The 9,932-nt window shown below is 39.2% G+C and overlaps 1 pseudogene; it reads right to left on the bottom strand.

Moving 5' to 3' along the window:
• Positions 1-6,290: 6,290 nt before the first annotated feature.
• Positions 6,291-9,300, bottom strand: LOC101708801 (fatty acid CoA ligase Acsl3 pseudogene; annotated as a pseudogene).
• Between the last annotated feature and the right edge of the window lie 632 nt (positions 9,301-9,932).

Consider the following 9,932-nt stretch of genomic DNA (forward strand, 5'->3'; position numbering starts at 1 on the left):
TCAGACAAAGTGATTTTGGACCAAGAAAATTGTAGATTTAGGTAGCCCGAAAGGCTTATATAGACTGAGTTGGGGAGCCAGAAAAAATTTTTCTAAGTCTGGATTCTTGTGTCTGCTATTTGTCCATGTGACAATCCAAGGTGTAAATAGTTTTGAAATCCTATGGTGAGTTGGGAGCACTTGTACATGTTCTTCATCTGCTTTAAGGGATCCTGTGCCTTATTGGGAATAGACTGAGAGCTAACAGAAGTGTTGTGGAAGTCCCTCTAATTTCAGTGAGTGATTTTCTGAAAGAATTTCTACTTACAATAAAAGCTGCAAAAATTGGAATGAAGTGTTGGAACTGGTGATCCATTAATTTAAGAGCACGCTCCAGGGCATTGTTACCCAAAGGAGAAGACAGCTAGATCAGCACCTGGGCAGGATTCTTGTTCTGTAGCAGACTTTGTAGATAAGCAGCAAACAAAGATGGTAGTCCTCAGAGGAAGGATTCTCTGAGCTGGCATGGAATATGACTAGAATGGGAGTACAGAAATGAAAACGTCACATTCTAATGGGATACACAGATAAGCAGAAGTGGACTTACCATGAAGTGACTTGGACAGTCCTCTCCCAAGGCCCTGGGAAAGGCTTAGTAATATTATATTGTCATATTTTCCTTTAAAGAAGCCCTCTCTCCTCCACATACAACCAAATTGCATAAACTTCAGTGTGCCTAAAACCTAGATCTACCTCTGCATTTTAGCACAATCAATGATTACAGCATGTTGGGATAACATATCATAAGGATATTCTTATAGTTTGTAGAAGTATTAAAGAAAGCCCTCCTGTTCAAGGTGGCATTTGAGTAAAGAGAGGACGGGATTTTTTTTTCTTTTTACTCATTGTGTATTTCCTATTCCTAGAACATTACCTGACACGTATCAAGTGGTCAATACACATTTTGTGGGACTAACAGGAATGGGCCAGAGTAGACAGGGAGAGCATATGTGTGAAGGGACCAGTACAAGATGAGGCAGGTGTCTGCGGGGAGCAGGGAGCGATGTGGCTGAAGAAGGGGCAGGAGCTGAAGCTTTGAGGTTTGTTATGCCATGCTCACACTTTGAACTGCCCCACAGGATTAGTGAACTCACGAATTCCTTTCAGTTTGGGAGTAATATAATCTAATTGGATTTTTGAAAACTCATCCTGGAAGCTGTATGGGGAACACAGTAGGGAGGATTGAGATTTGAATTAGGAAACTAATGCAGAAGCCAAGTCAAGAAATGATTTGAAGTCTGAACTAAGATAATAGCATTGTAAATAAAGATAAGGGAACATATTAAGTAAACAATTTAGGAAGTAAAATGGCACATAACTGGAACAACTTTTATCGAAACATGAACATTTTTGAATGTTGAATCCAGCCGAAGACTTAGGGATCCATTTGTTCACTCCTTCAACAAATATTTCTTGAGTACTTACTAAGTTCCAAGGTTTGTGTTAGACATTAAGGATATAACAGTGAAAATTTATATAAGGTCCCTGCTCAGAGTCTGAAAGATACAGACAAGTAAACTGACCACTAAAATACTATATTATAACAATAAACTACTAGAGGGGAAGTTTAAGGTGTTATAGGAACATGTAGAAGAGGTACCTCTTGTACAGTTGGCAAAAAGTTGAAACAAGGTGAATAAAACTTTATACAAGTGACACACTGGTATGGCAAAGGAGGGAAAGGGGAGACTGAAATTATTGCTCAAGCCCAGAATGAGATGACTGTGGGCTATAGGGCCACTAACGGAAATGTGGACTGAAGCAGAAGGTCTAACAATTTGTGAGAAGTTGGTGTTAGGTTTGAGAGGCCTGTAGGACAACAAGATGGAGGTGAAGAATATATGAATAAGGAGTCGCAAGAGAGATCAGGCTGGAGATATAGATTTGGGAGAGTCAGTGTAGTTCTTGAGGCCATGGCTATAGCCCAGATCATTTAGGGAGAGTAGATAAAAATAATATGAATAAACTCAAGAACAATTCTTTTAAGGAGCCAGAAAAAGGAGGAAAATTTTAGAGACTGTAACAGGGTCTGGGAAGAAAGAGCTCAAACAGCATGAAACTGGTAGATGAAAAGAACAAGGAACTGGTAGATGAAGAGAACAAGGAGCCAAATAAGGCAGGAGAACAGAGCAAGAGGCAAACAACTCAGGAACTTTTGCTGAGTTCCAGAATTATGGACATTAAAAATTGTTCATTGGATTAGGCACTGTGGGTGTTTCTGGGGATTTGGAAAGAGCAATGTCAGTGGAAGGGCTTGTGGTAGAAAGCAGACTTGATTAGTTGTGGGAAGTAATGGGAAATTCTGAGATGTATCCTGACAACATCTAGCCACATGATAAATGTTCACATTAGAGGGAATTGGTGGACACTTTGCACTTAGCCAAGGTTTTTCACATGCCTAATGGATTCTTGAAAGAAAAATGTCTCTTTTGAGATTATAAATGATAATGATGACTTATACTATGTTGGAGAAAGAAAGGAAAATGATGAACTTTTACTTGACCTGTCTATTGAAGACCTTATTGTGTCTCTGGGTTTTTCTCTTTATTTTATTTAAATTGTTTTTGATATGGTAGTCAAAATGATTGTGAAGGGCAGGGAAAAGGAACTTTCTATTTTTCCAGGCTTCTGGGGGTAAATTATAATGAAAAAGAAGGAATAAATGCCTCAGGAGATAACTATAAACTTGCAAATCTTTGTGTTTCTTGTGCTTCTACACAATATTTACCATTTATATTAAGTCAGTTTGTGCTGCCTGTGTAATATAGTCAGTATTGGATTTAGGAGGGAGTTGAATTACATATTCTAGCTCTCAAAGGTATAGAATGTAACCAGAATTTTTATTGTCTGAAAAGCAAATATTTATATTCATTCAATAGACTTCAAGAACTCCAGTGAGTAGAGGAATTATGAATGTTAGTAAGATGACATCTGTGGATTTTAAAAAGCATCTTATCCCCTTGTAATAGCCATAAATTGACCACAAGGGAGGCTTTATAATACAGTGATAAAGAGCATATGATCTAGAGGGAACAAGATCTGTACTCAAGATAAGAAAATTGCCTTTAGTTGATAATGTGTCTTTGGGATGGTTTCTTAATATTTCTTAATCAGTCTCCTTTTCAAGTGTGAAATGGTGATTAAATACCATAATACATATAAAACTATTAGCATAATGCTTGACATAAAGTATGTACTAATAGCTGTCATTATTATATTGCCCAAGATTACAGAAATCCAAATTTTGCAAACATTGCTATGTTCTCTTTATAATACTCTTTTAACATGAGATCATAGAGATGGTATATAGTTTCTTATGCTGTTTTTGATTATCTGTTGGTTTGGAAATATAGGCTTTCTTATTCTGCTATTGGTTACATTTAATATTCCTCCCATCACTTCAAATTTATTCATCAAATCAATTCACTCCCTAGATACCTGAGCTCTCTTTCACTTAAAAATGACAGACATTCTGTTCAAATAAGCCTGAGTAAAGGAAAATAAACTGAAGTAAGGTTTATGTAATTGGAAGGTCAAAGGTGGAGCTGAGTATAGATTCTTAAAAAAATCATCTCTCAGGTCTGCTTTTGCCTTCTGTGTCACTCATTTCATTCCTGCTATAACTTGGATTTTTGCATACAAGATGATGATAGGAACATGGCTGGTGGGAACAGGAAAATTTTAAGATTGTGTCATCCCAGTTTAGCAGCCCTAGAGGAAAGAGAAATAATCTCTCTCCTATATTTCATATAAAATCTAAGGGGAGGTGGCTGAGTGGAATGACTTTGGTCATGTGCCCATTTATTGGGACACCCACAGGAGCCACAATTGGCTAGAACTGGATTTTATGCCAACCCCATGACTCTATAATTGACATTAGAACCACATAGAATGGAATAGGTGAAGGGTGCAGAGCACAGGGTTGCTGCTAGTAAAAGAAGAAGAGAAAGGAATTAATAAGATTTTTTAAAAAACAAACCTATTGTGGGGGGAGGTGTCTTAGTTACTTTTCTCATTGCTGAGACAAAATACCCAACACTCACAAGTTAAAGGAAGAAAGGTTTATTTTGGATCACAGTTTGTAGTGGTTTCAGCCCATAGTTGGGTGGCCTGGCAGAGGGGCATCACAGAGGAGAAACAGTCCATGGCAGAGCAGGCAGGAGGCAGCAAACAGCAAACAATGAAGCAAACCTCCCTTTTCCTTTTATCCCACCCAGGCTGCAAGTCTTTTGGGAATTGCTACCCACACCCAGGGTGGGCTTCCCATTATCCACACCCAGAACTACGCCAAACTAATCAGTGGACTAATTTAGTACCACACACTCTTAGTCCTCGTATCACACATCTTAGATCCAGCCAGATCTAAAAAGTCTCATCTATAAGTGCATGAGGCTTTTGGGGGAGATCTAGATACAAACCATAACAGGATAAAAAGTAAAAATGGTTAAGATGTAATGCGTATATTTACAAATTTCCTAAGATGAATGTAATTGTTATGTACCACAAATATATACTGATAAAAAAAAATTTAAAAACACCAGTCTTCCATGTCTCCACTAGACCATCTTCTTTCTTAGGACCTGGGAGCTTTTGATTTCTATTTTGTTTCATTTCTCTTCCTTATCTACTAGAGTAAATTAATTACTAATCCATGATGATTTTTCCTACTGAATGTTTCTCATCTTCTTTCTATTACAAATGCTGTCATCCAAGTCCAGATCTTCATGACCTTATACCTGCTGTGTCAGTAAATTCCAAATTGGCTTCCTTGCCTCTATGAGACAAATCCTTATGAATTCTGTAGCTAAATGCAACATCTTACACTTCCAGCTTCAACACAATTAACATAAAACTGACAATGTCAGCACTTATTTAATTTTTTTTTGAGGTAGGATCTCATTTTTTTTTTTTTTGAGGCAAGTTCTCACTTTGTGGTCCAGGCTGGACTCAAACTCATGATCCTTCTGGCTCAGGCTACCAAGTGCTGGGATTATAGGCATAGATGACTATGCCTGGCTAATTTTCATATACTTTTTAAGGTACTTTTACATATTGCCAAAGAATGACCTCATATAGAAGTACAATTTTTTGGAAAAATAATATATTGGATTTTGTTATATTAATCTAAAATTGTTTTTAAAAGCCTGTAAACAGCAAATTCACATCTTTGGATGGGTATTATGAAAGTAGGTAAGGGATCTTATTAGAATAGTGTCAATCACTTAGAAAAAGATCTGTTTTATAGGATAAGAGTTAAACTTATTGGTGAATAGCGTACAAGGAATCTGTATTGTTCTTGACCATGAAGGTGTCAAGAAGTAAGGAGGTAGTTTCTTTTTTTGTTGTTTTTTTTTTGTGATACTGGGGATTGAACTTGGGAACTTGGGCTCACAAGGCAGGTATGGTGCCACTGAGCTACATCTTCTAGATGATAAGACAATAAGATAATGTCTTTTCAATGAGACAGGCCAGTAACTACTTACGATCAATGATAACTTCAACAACAAACAAAATGTACATGTTAAGTGCATGCTATTTGCTAGATATAAACATTTATGTATATTATTTTATTTAATCTTCAAAATAATTCTGTAAGGAGTTATGGTGGCCATGAAAATGAGTGCTCCTATCTCTTATTGGAGGTATAATTGGCAACTCTAGCTGCTGCACTCTGAATCCACTGCATTTTTACTAAGATCATACTTCCCGTGGACCATTTTCAGCCAGTGAGTCACTGCACTAGGGAAACTAGGGCCTGTTCCTGTGAGATATAAGACTCCCTGGACAGCTATTTTAACTTGAAAACTTCCCATCACCTTGCTGCAAATTTCTTACAACTGCATGCAGTCCAAGATCCTTCCTAACAGATTTCCCTTTTTTCCTCTTTCTCCTTTAGAGGGGCCATACCTGAATCACGTACTAATAGCTCTCCCAGCCTTCTCTATTGCCTCACAAAAATTCTCCCTGCCTCATAAAAAAATCTCTTATGTAGCTGATTTCATTTGGGCATCTGCTTCTTAGATGGTCCACATGGTCCAAGAAAAGAGGTGTTAAGAATGCATTCTCAGACTCACTCATTGCCCAGTGGGCAAAGATTATTCTCTCTTGGGTGGTATATGAAGCATTGACTATCTCTGCCACACAGTGGTAGTGCAATTACTATAGATTTCACTGGAAGTGATTTGGGGGAAACTTTATGGTGAAAAGACTGCTTTTTTTTTTTTTTTTTTTTTTTTCTGTTTCTCAAAACATAAGTGTGGGTATATTTATTTCTCTCGAATGCATACAAGACAATAATTACACAACAAGTCTTTTGTTCAACAATGATTTGATTCATAAGCATTTGAAATTTACATAATTTCACCATCAATACCCTTGTATTTTTAAATACATTAAGTAAAAAAGCCCCCAAATAACCAATTTTTATATTCTTATTTATCCCTCTATACATCCAAACTTTAAAAAGTTACAAACTGAACATTATACAGAACATATAAATTATGTTTAAAAACTTGAGGTTTAAAATCACTGCTCCCCCAATATGATCCAGAAAATTTCTCCTAACTGACAAGCACAGTCATAGGTGGTAAAGTAAACCAAAGGAGGAAAAAGAAAGACGAGAGGGGCACAAATTTGCCGTCTTAGTATTTTACTAAGCCTGTCAGTTAAAAACGGTGATGTCATGAGAAATAAGAGTTTAGAATTTTAACACGAGGAATGGAGTTTGCCTCACAATTTAAGACATGCATTTCAAGTATTTTCCTATTTCATCTGAGCTCACCGCAACAAACTGATGCCAAAAGGGAAAAATTATTTTCTTCCATACATTCGCTCAATGTCTGCCTGATAATGTGTTTTAAGCTCTTTGCGTTTCAACTTGAAGGCATCTGTCACAAGACCAGTTTCAGGAGTCCACGGTTCAGGGCTCAAATGAATTTTTACTGGAATTTCAAACTTTTCCAGACTTGCTGAAACAGCAGCTTCAGAAAGCACTTTAAGGGCCTCATTTTCCATTTCACTACTGTTACACAGTTCCTCCCAGGTCCCTTTAAATCCTTTCTTTCTAGCTAGTTCTGTTAGCTCCTTTTGATTTGGCACAACAAATCCAATGACATAAGAATGATAACTGTTTGCATACGCACAAATGTTATCTATCAGCGGGAGAGTCTTCAGAGCTGCCTCTACTTTCCCAAGAGAAACATACTCTCCAGCCTGCAGTTTTACAAGGTCCTTCTTCCGATCAATGACCTTCAAACAACCATCAGGGTCAAACTCTCCAATGTCTCCAGTACAGAGCCACCTCTGCCCACTTTCATCTTCAAAAAAGTCAGCTTTTGTTTTTGCTTCATTTTTGTAGTATCCCATTGTCACATTTTGGCCACCAATAAGAATTTCACCCCTGGGGTGTGGTTTATCAGTATTAAAGTATCCCCCTTCCTCCCAGTTCTTTAATCTGATTTCACAGCAAACTAATGGTGCTCCGACTCTGCCAGTATTGTAGTCCCACACTTCCGTGATTGTTCCGGCCCCTGTGGATTCCGTGAGTCCATAGCCCTGACCCACGAGACAGCAGAAACAGATGTTCATGAACCTCTGTGTGGCTGCAGAGAGCGGAGCACCGCCACACAGCAAAAGACGAATGTTTCCCCCTAGCAGGCTTCACACTTTCCGGAAAACAAAGCGGTCACACAGTGGGGTACTATGCCCTTTTGAAATCTGCTCCATTTTATAATTATAGGCCAGTATAAACAAATTCCGTTGAAAACTACTCATTTCATTCACTTTATTCATGACATTTTTATAGATCCGATCCATGATTTCCGGAACAGCTGCCATCAGTGTTGGTTCCAACATGGATGTATCCCCTTTGCTTCCTTTCTTTATTTTTGAAGACTGATCTGCTAAAGTCTGTGGTGAAGAGTAGCCAATGCGGCATCCATGAGAAAGACAAACAAGCTCAGTACTTAATTCTAGAGCATGGGCCAGGGGCAAATATCCAATGTACACATCTTCCTCTCTCACTTTTGGAATCCTGGCCATCCCAGTTATCCCAGCAATGATGTTACTGTGTGAGATCATGACTCCTTTGGGAATTCCCATGGATCCACTTGTGTACATGATTACTGCAATATCTGAGGGCAATGGTTTGCTACAAGGTTCGTTTTCCACGCTGGCCTTTGTGCCCAGGGCCTGCACTGTGGCCATGGTGTGCACTACAATGCCCTTGGGGATCTCTGACCAGGCTGGTGGCTTCCCGTCAACAGTGATGATGTGCCGCAAGCGTGGGACCAACGAAACTATATCCTTCAATTTTGTTTGTAAGAGTTCTTTACTGGTGATAATATTGGTCACCTCTGTTTTGTTTAATCCATGAACAATGGCTGGTCCTCCTAGGGTAGCATATAAAGTAACAAGCTGGAAGTTGCACATGAAGCACGCCTGTGCATCAATCATCCACTCTGCCCTGGTCTCACAGAAGATGGCAGTGTTGGTCTTTGGTTTCTGACCCAGCATCTGTAAGCCATTTCCAAAGTTAGAGGCCTGAACAAAGACATCTTCATAGGACAGCCAATTGTACTGTCCAAGAATAACCTTTAAAAAAATTTTTCCATTTGGTTGTACTTCATCTTCCTCGTTTAAAATTTCACGTGTTCCCAAGAGTCTTTTGTCCTTAAATTTGTTTTTTGCATACATAAAAACTTTATCTAGTGTATCACATCCAGGGTACAATACTGAGGCCAAACCATCCAAACTATTAATAGATCTGTATGCAGAATCAGGTTTTGAATTTACAGGCTTTGCTTTAATTTGGTTTGATTTCTCTTGTCTTGACTCAGACAAAAAATAAAATACAACATAAGTTAAAATAGTATAAAGTGATACTATAAAATGTATGAAATATAAAAGAATAGGGTTGATGCTCTCTTTTAGCTTCATGGTAGGTGATTTGGAAGATGCGTGGTTATTCATAAGTGTTCAAAAAGTAGAATTAACAGATTTCAACAAGAATCAGTTGACAATGGTAGGAAGTACTAGTGCCTTCAAAAATGCTTCTTTGGATCAATACCGCGACGCCGGGGCAGAGGCTGCTCTGGCCCACACGGGCCTGGCGGCGCCCCGGGACATTCACGCCAGGCGTCGCCTGCTGAGATCCCGGCGCAGCCGCCCCGGCCACTCCGTGCGCGGACGAGCGTGCGCTATCCGGGCAGCGGGCTCCTGGCGAGCCGGCCGCGGTAACCACGGCCGCGTCGCTCCCCAGCGCCGGCGGAGCAGCGCCTGTTGAGCCGAAGCCGGGATGCGCCAAGACTGCTTTTTCTAGCGCAATAATTCAGTTGTTTAGAAGATTTGGGAAGAACAATGCATGCAAAGACAGAAGAATTTGCCAGCTATTGCCACACTGAATTGATGCTTTGCAGAGGGATAATGAGAATCAGATGACCTTTTATAAAGAGTTAAAATCTAAGAGAGAGAGCTCTTATATATTGCAGTGAAGAAAGGTCACTGAGATGCTCCGATAGAATGGCTGAGCTCCAGAGTCTAATCATCCCCAGGGATATTAATAAACCTTTTATTGTCCTACTAGGAGCCTGTACTGCAGGCAGGCCTCTTATGCTAAGGTCAAAGTCCTTGTTGGGAAAACCTTAGATCCTAACATACGGGCTATAGACATTTGGATGGATGCTACTGGAGATGGTGGCTCTAAAGAGCTTCTGAATGTAAGAATTGCAGAAGTGACCTACTTTTTTCTAGTAATTGCTAACACTTGTGCTTTAATAGATGTTGCAGAATCTGTTCTTCTGCAAGGCAAAAGGTGGTCCCCTCAGGAGCCCTACCTCGTCTCTTGACTGTTACGCCAATAACTCAGGGTTAAATATCAGCACAACATGGACATG

The sequence above is a fragment of the Heterocephalus glaber genome, unplaced genomic scaffold (assembly GCF_053883595.1).
Source record: "Heterocephalus glaber isolate CG9 unplaced genomic scaffold, H.glaber_assembly_v1.0 deba00001481, whole genome shotgun sequence".
Taxonomy (NCBI): Eukaryota; Metazoa; Chordata; class Mammalia; order Rodentia; family Bathyergidae; genus Heterocephalus; species Heterocephalus glaber.